Raw genomic sequence first — 7581 nt, forward strand, 5'->3', positions numbered from 1 at the left:
TGAGTACAAGTCTTTGTGTCTTCCACATTGGTCCATATAAATATATATAGAGAAGTTATTCACTTTCCCCTGCTCTCCTCTCTGTTCTGTGCTGCTTGCCACAGACACAACTCCTCTTTCCATATATATATGTATTCAAGAGAAATGAAAACGTATGTCCACACCAAAACTTATACACAAGTGTTCATAGCATTGTTTATAATAGCCAAAAGGTAGAAACAACTCAAATGTTCATGAATTGGTGAATGGATTTTATCAATAAAAATATAAAATGTAAAAAATGTAAAAATGTAGCATATCTGACAAACCATAAGAGACTCTTTTTTTAATGTTTATTTGTTAAAAAAATTTTTTTAATGTTTATTTATTTTTGAGAGAGACAGAGACAGAATGCAAGTGGGTTAGGGGCAGACAGGGAGGGAGGCACAGAATCTGAAGCAGGCTGCAGGCTCTGAGCTGTCAGCACAGAGCCTGATGTGGGGCTAAAACCCACGAACCGTGAGGTGAGATCATGACCTGAGCTGGAGTCTGATGCTCAATCCACTGAGCCACCGAGGCGCCCCTAATGTTTATTTGTTTTTGAGAGAGACAGAGTATGAGTGGGGGAGGGGCAGAGAGAGAGAGAGGGAGACAGAGAATCCAAAGCAGGCTCCAAGCTGTCAGCGCAGAGTCTGACTGGGGACTGGAACTCACGAACCATGAGATCATGACCTGAGCCAAAGTCAGACACTTAACCAACCAAACCACCCAAGTGCTCCATGAGAGACTCTTAACTATAGAAAACAAACTGAAGGTTGCTGGAGGGGAGGTGGGTGGAGGATGGACTAAATGGGTGATGGGCACAAAGTAGAGCCCTTGTTATGATGAACATTGGTGTTATGTTTAAGTGATGAATCACTAGATTCTGCTCCTGAAACCAATATTACACTATATGTTAACTAACTAGAATTTAAATAAAAACTTGAAACAAAACAAAATATGGCATATCCATAATGTAATATTATTTGTCAATAAAAAGGATACATGCTACTACATGGATAAACTTTGAAAACATGCAAAGTGAAAGAAGCCAGTCACAAAGACCACATACATATTTGCATGATTCCTGTTGTATGAAATGTCCAGAATAGACAAAATTATAAAGACAGAAAATAAATTAGTGGCTGCTTAGAGCTGGGGAGGAAGGGGGATGGGGAATGATTCTAATGGGGAATAGTGGAGTTTCTTTCAGGAGAGATAAAAGTGTTCTAATCAATTAATCTAATTACCGTCTATTTAAAAAATTTTCTTGATGTTTATTTATTTTTGAGAGATACAGAGAGCAAGCAGGGGAGGGGCAGAGAGAGAGGGAGACACAGAATCTGAAGCAGGCTCCAGGCTCTGAGCTGTCAGCACAGAGCCTGATGTGGGGCTCGAACTCATGAACCGTGAGGTCATGACCTGAGCCGAAGTCAGATGCTTAACCAACTGAGCTACCCAGGCACCATAGTCACTGTCTATTTTAATGATAGTTGCACAAACTGAAAATGTACTAAAAACTATTGACTTGATCACTAGAGTGGGTGAATTGTGTGGTATGTGAATTATATCTCCATAAAGCTGTTTATTTGTTTGTTTGTTGCTACTTTTATAAGTGATTCATAAGACTTTTTAAAAAAAGAGTTCAGGTGTTCCTGGGTGGCACAGTAGGGTGAGTGACTCTTGCTTTTCGCTCAGGTCATGATCTCAGGGTAGTGGGATCGAGCCCCATGTCTCCATGTAGGGCTCTGCGCTGGGCATGGAGCTGCTTGGGATTCTCTCTCTCCCTTTCTCTCTCCTCTCCCCTTTAAGTTTATAAATAAATAAACTTACAAAATAAAATAAAATAAAAAATTAAATTAAAAAAGTGTTCACATTGTGTATCATCACCCAGAGTTTGTTAAAATTCAGGTTGCTAGGCCCCATCCCAGAGTTTCCAACTCAGTATGACTAGGGTGGAGCCTAAGAAACTGCACTTCTAACAGATTCCCAGGTGATCTTGAGGGTGTGACTCCTCAGGAACCCCACTCTGAGAACTAGAGGTCTAGCATTAGTTGTGTGATGTAACTCTTCTAAGCTTCAGTTGGATCTGATAAATGGGAATTAAAGATAGCTCCTGGGGTGCCTGGGTGGCTCAGTCAGTTAAGTGACCTACTCTTTTTTTTTTTTTTAATTTTTTTTTAACGTTTATTTATTTTTGAGACAGAGAGAGACAGAGCATGAACGGGGGAGGGGCAGAGAGAGAGGGAGACACAGAATCGGAAGCAGGCTCCAGGCTCTGAGCCATCAGCCCAGAGCCTGACGCAGGGCTCGAACTCACGGACCGCGAGATCGTGACCCAGGCTGAAGTCGGACGCTTAACTGACTGAGCCACCCAGGCGCCCAAGTGACCTACTCTTGATCTGGGCTCAGGTCATGATCTCATGGTTCATGAGTTTGAGCCCCGTGTCAGGCTCCTCACTGACATCATGGAGCCTGCTTGGGATTCTCTCTCTCCCTCTCTCTCTCTCTGCCCCTCCCCTTCTCACACATATACTCACTCTCTCTCTCAAAATAAATTAAAAAAACTTAAACTTAGTGCATCCTTCAGGCTCAATAAATCATCATCATCATTATTATTATTATCTAAATCCTTTCCTGGAGGAGCTCCCAGACAGCCATCAGTAATTCATTCGTTCATTTAGCAAATATTTATTAGGCACTTACTATGTGCCAGTCCTCCCAGGAGCTGAGAATACAGCAGGGAAGAAGATAGTCTTGTCCCATGCTTCAAGGAGTGGACATTCCCAGGGTCTAGGGGCACTCAGACCATGTATGAATATGCAAAATAAACAGAAGAATTTCAGATAATGATGTTCAACAAAGTGGTATGATAACAAATGGCTGGCAAGTTACATTGGTCTCTGGGTTTAGGCCATGCCTCAGAGGAGGTGAACTTCAAGCTAAATCCTACCGCTAAGAACCAATGTGTTTGAAGTCCTGGTGGAACATTCGAGGCAAAGGAAACATCAGTGTAAAGGATTTGCAAAGGGAATGAGCAGGGTGAGGAGACAGGAGCATGGGTCACTAAACTTTAAGGCAGTCCAAGAGTCGGGGTGCCTGGATGGGCTCACTAGGTTAAGCATCTGACTTCAGCTCAGGTCGTGATCTTTCTTTTTTTTAATAATTTATTTATTTTTTAATTTACATCCAAGTTAGTTAGAATATAGTGCAACAATGCTTTCAGGAATAGATTCCTTAATTCCCCTTACCCATTTAGCCCATCTCCCCAACTACAACCCCTCCAGCAAACCTCTGTTTGTTCTCTATATTTAAGAGTCTCTTATGTTTTGTCCCTCTCCCTGTTTTTATATTATTTTTGCTTTCTTCCCTTATATTCATCTATTTTGTATCTTAAATTTCAGGTCATGATCTTATGTTTCATGAATTTGAGCCCCACATCGGGCTCACTGCCATCAGCACAGAGTCCACTTGAGATCCTCTGTCTCCCTCTTTCTGTAGCTCTCCCCACCACTATCTCTCCACACTGCCCCCCACCCTGGCTCAAAAATAAATGTTAAAAAAAAAAAAAAGACAGTCCAAGAGTCGGAAGAAAAGTACAAACAGTAGTTTGTACTGGGAAATGGATTGGGCCCCTCCTTTGGACATTCATACCTCAAACATTTATTGAATGTCTAACATGTGATTAGTTGTCCCATGGTAGGCCAATGGATGACTCAGAAGCAGTCTGGCCCTGATGAATCCCTGTGTATCATGGAAAGCAGACACAGATAAGAAAAAGATAACCACAGGGGCACCTGGGTGGCTTAGTCAGTTGAGCTTCCGACTTCGGCTCAGGCCATGATCTCATGGTTCACGAGTTCAAGCCCCACATTGGGTTCTGTGCTGACAGCTCAGAGCCTGGAGCCTGCTTCAGATTCTGTCTCTCCCTCTTTCTCTGCCCCTGCCCCGCTCACACTCTGGCTCTCTCTCTCCCTCTCTCTCTCAAAAAATGAATAAATGTTAAAAAAATTTTTTTAAAGAAAAAGATAGCCACAAGGTAAAGCCCAAGAGCATCTGCCTTAAGGTGGAGGATGGCTCCATGGACCTGAGAATTCTTCACAGTGCTCAGGAGAAGAGGTTGGTTTGGAGCCCGTTGGCATTTATTTATTCAACAAGCATTTTCTTGAGCATTTATACTAAGCCAAGCACTATGGGCTGCTGGGGACACAGATGACTCAGTTCTTATCCCTGTCTGGGGAGCTTACATTCCAGTGGGAGAGGCAAATATCTGAGCAGTTCTCAAACTCTGAAGTGCCTAGAAATCATTTGTGATGCCTTGGAGTGGAGAAGGACTGTACCTATGACTCAAAACTGAGAAGTCATTAAAGATTATGCATTCAACTACATTTAAAAAGTATTCTGCATGTTCAACTTGTCATACCTGAGCAGAGTCAAAAGACATAAAAAAAGAAAGCTATATCGCAACTAATATAGGCAAAATGCTGATCTCCTCTCTCTCTCTTTCTCTCCTTCCTCATCTATCTATATATAAACTAAGACCAAAAACACGGTAGAAAAATGGGCAAAAGATATGAACGTAGTTTAGGGAAATGAAATACAAATGACCTTTAAACATATGAAAAGACATTTTAATCCCACGTATAGAATTAAAAAAATAAATAAATAGAAATACAACACAAAAGTACTCAGAGATGCGATTCTTCACCCATCAGATTAGCAAATGTTGGCAAAGCTGTGGGGAAGCAAGGAGTCAGACAGATTCACACATTGTTGGTGAGAATGTAATTGGTCTAACCCCTATGGGAGGGAATATGGTCAGATCTATCAAAATTACAGTCACCATATATTCTTTGACCCAGCAATAACACTTCTGGGATTCCAGATCTACTATAGATCTACTTGCCCATGAGTGAAATGTGCATAAGGTTATTAACTGAAGCTGTTTGTAATAGAAAAATATTGGAAATGATACAAAAATCCTACAAGAGAGGCAGGTTAAATAAATTATCTTATATTCATATAATGGAATAACACTAGGAAGCTACAAAAAAAAAAAATAAGTGAGAATGATCTGGGGAAAATCTCCAAGATCTATTGTTGTTTTTTTTTTTTAATTTGATCTATTTTTTTTTTTAAATTTTTAATGTTTATTTATCTTTGAAAGAGAGAGAGAGAGACAGAGTGCAAGCAGGGGAGGGGCAGAAAGAGAAGGAGACAGAATCTAAGCGGGCTCCAGGCTCTGAGCTGTCAGCACAGAACACGATGTGAGGCCTGAACTCACTAATCATGAGATCGTGACCTGAGCCGAAGTCGGTCACTTAACTGACTGAGCTACCCAGGCGCCTTCCAAGATATATTATTAAGTGAAAATAAAAACCAAGGTCTTTCATAGTGTGTATAATACAGTGCCTCTGTATTTTAAAAAGGGTAAAATAAGAATATGACTTTACATTTGGTTGTATGTGCTTAAACTCTGGAAATACATACAGTAACTTTAAAATGAACACAAAGTGTTTCCTTTGTTGGGTAGAGTCAGGTGGACTGGGTTTAGACCTGGGAAGATGTGGAGCAGAGTTGAGGGTAGGAGTTTTCACTGTTGTATGTGTTTTAAAAATTGGAGAACTTCATTTTGATACAATTTGCTTTCTTTGTAATCTTATATATTTTATTTTGTGCATTTAAAAACTTCATTTTGGGGGCGTCTGGGTGGCTCAGTTGGTTAAACGTTAAACGTCCTACTTCAGCTCAGGTCCTTATCTCACGGAGTTCAAGCTCCGCATCAGGCTCTGTGCTGATGTCTCAGAGCCTGGAGCCTGCTTCGGATTCTGTGCCTCCTTCTCTCTCTGCCCCTCCCCCAACTTGTGCTCTGTCTCTCAAAAATAAATAAATGTATAAAAAAAAATTTAAACTTCATTCTGAGTAGGGATCCCCAGGCTTCCAAAGAAGACTGCTGCACAAAAGCAGTCACAAATCACTGATCTAAATGATCATGCTTTTCAATCATTGCCCTTCCCTTCTGACCATTTGTATACTTTTTAAGTTTATTTATTTATTTTGAGAGAAAGAGAGAGAGAACCATTGTGTGTATGTGGGGCAGGGGTGGGGTGGGGTGGGCAGAGAGATAGGAGGACAGAGGATCTGAACCAGGCTCTGTGCTGACAACAGAGAGCCTGATGTGGATCTTGAACCCATGAACCATGAGATCATGACCAGAGCCAAAGTCGTATGCTTAACCAACTAAACCATCCAGGTTTTTGTATTTTAAAATACAATACATTTATATTTTAAAATAACAGCTTTATTGAGATATAATTTCCATACCATAAAGTTTTCCCTTTTTTTTTTTTTTTAACGTTTTATTTATTTTTGAGACAGAGAGAGACAGAGCATGAACGGGGGAGGAGCAGAGAGAGAGGGAGACACAGAATCGGAAGCAGGCTCCAGGCTCTGAGCCGTCAGCCCAGAGCCCGACGCGGGGCTCGAACTCATGGACCGCGAGATCGTGACCTGAGCTGAAGTCGGCCGCTTAACCGACTGAGCCACCCAGGCGCCCCAAAGTTTTCCCTTTTAACGTGTACAACTCGGGGCACCTGCATGACTCAGTCAGTGGAGCATCCAACTTTGGCTCAGGTCATGATTTCTGATTTATGAGTTCAAGCCCCACAGCGGGCTTGCTGCTGTCAGCGCACAGCCTGCTTCAGATCCTCTGTCCCCCACCCCCTGCTCCTCCCCCACTTGCACTCTTTCAAAAATAAATATTTTTTAAAAAGGTGTACAATTCAAAGGTTTTTAGTATATTCACAAAGTTGTCCAATGATCATTACTACATAATTCTAGAATATTGTTTATGTTTATTAAGTTTTGAGAGACAGAGCACACATGAGCAGGGGAAGGACAGACAGGGAAACAGAGGATCTGATGTGGGCTCTGTGCTGTCAGCAGAGAAACCAATGCAGGGCTCACACCCCTATGATTCTAGAATATTTTTATCACTCTCAAAAAGAAACTGCATACCTATTACAATTACTTCCTGTTTCCTTCTGTTAAGCACTACTTTACTTTTGGTCTTATGGCTTTGCCAATTCTGGATATTTCATATAAACGGGATCATACAATATGAGGTCTTTTATGACTAGTGTTTCACTGAGCATAATATTTTCAAGGTTCACCCATGTAGTAGAATGTATCCTTCTTCACTGCCAAATAACATTCCATTTATGAACACACTACATTTTTATCCATTCATCAGTTGTTGAACATAGGGTTGTTTCCACTTTTTGACTACTGTTAAGTAATGCTGCTATGAACATTTGTGTGCAAATTTTTGTGTGGATGTATGTTCTCACTTCTCATGGGTATATATCTGGAAATGGAATTGCTGGGCCATACGGTAACTCTATACTTAATTTTTTGAGGTACTGCCAAACTATTTTTCCAAAGTAGCTGTACCATTTTACATTCCTACTAGCAATATTTGAAGGTTCCAGTTCCTCCACATCCACGGCAACACTTGTTATTGTCTGTCTTTTTTTAGCCATCTTAGTGGGTGTGAAGTGGTAT

Source organism: Panthera pardus, unplaced genomic scaffold (assembly GCF_024362965.1).
Source record: "Panthera pardus isolate Hobbes unplaced genomic scaffold, ASM2436296v1 HiC_scaffold_8, whole genome shotgun sequence".
Taxonomy (NCBI): Eukaryota; Metazoa; Chordata; class Mammalia; order Carnivora; family Felidae; genus Panthera; species Panthera pardus.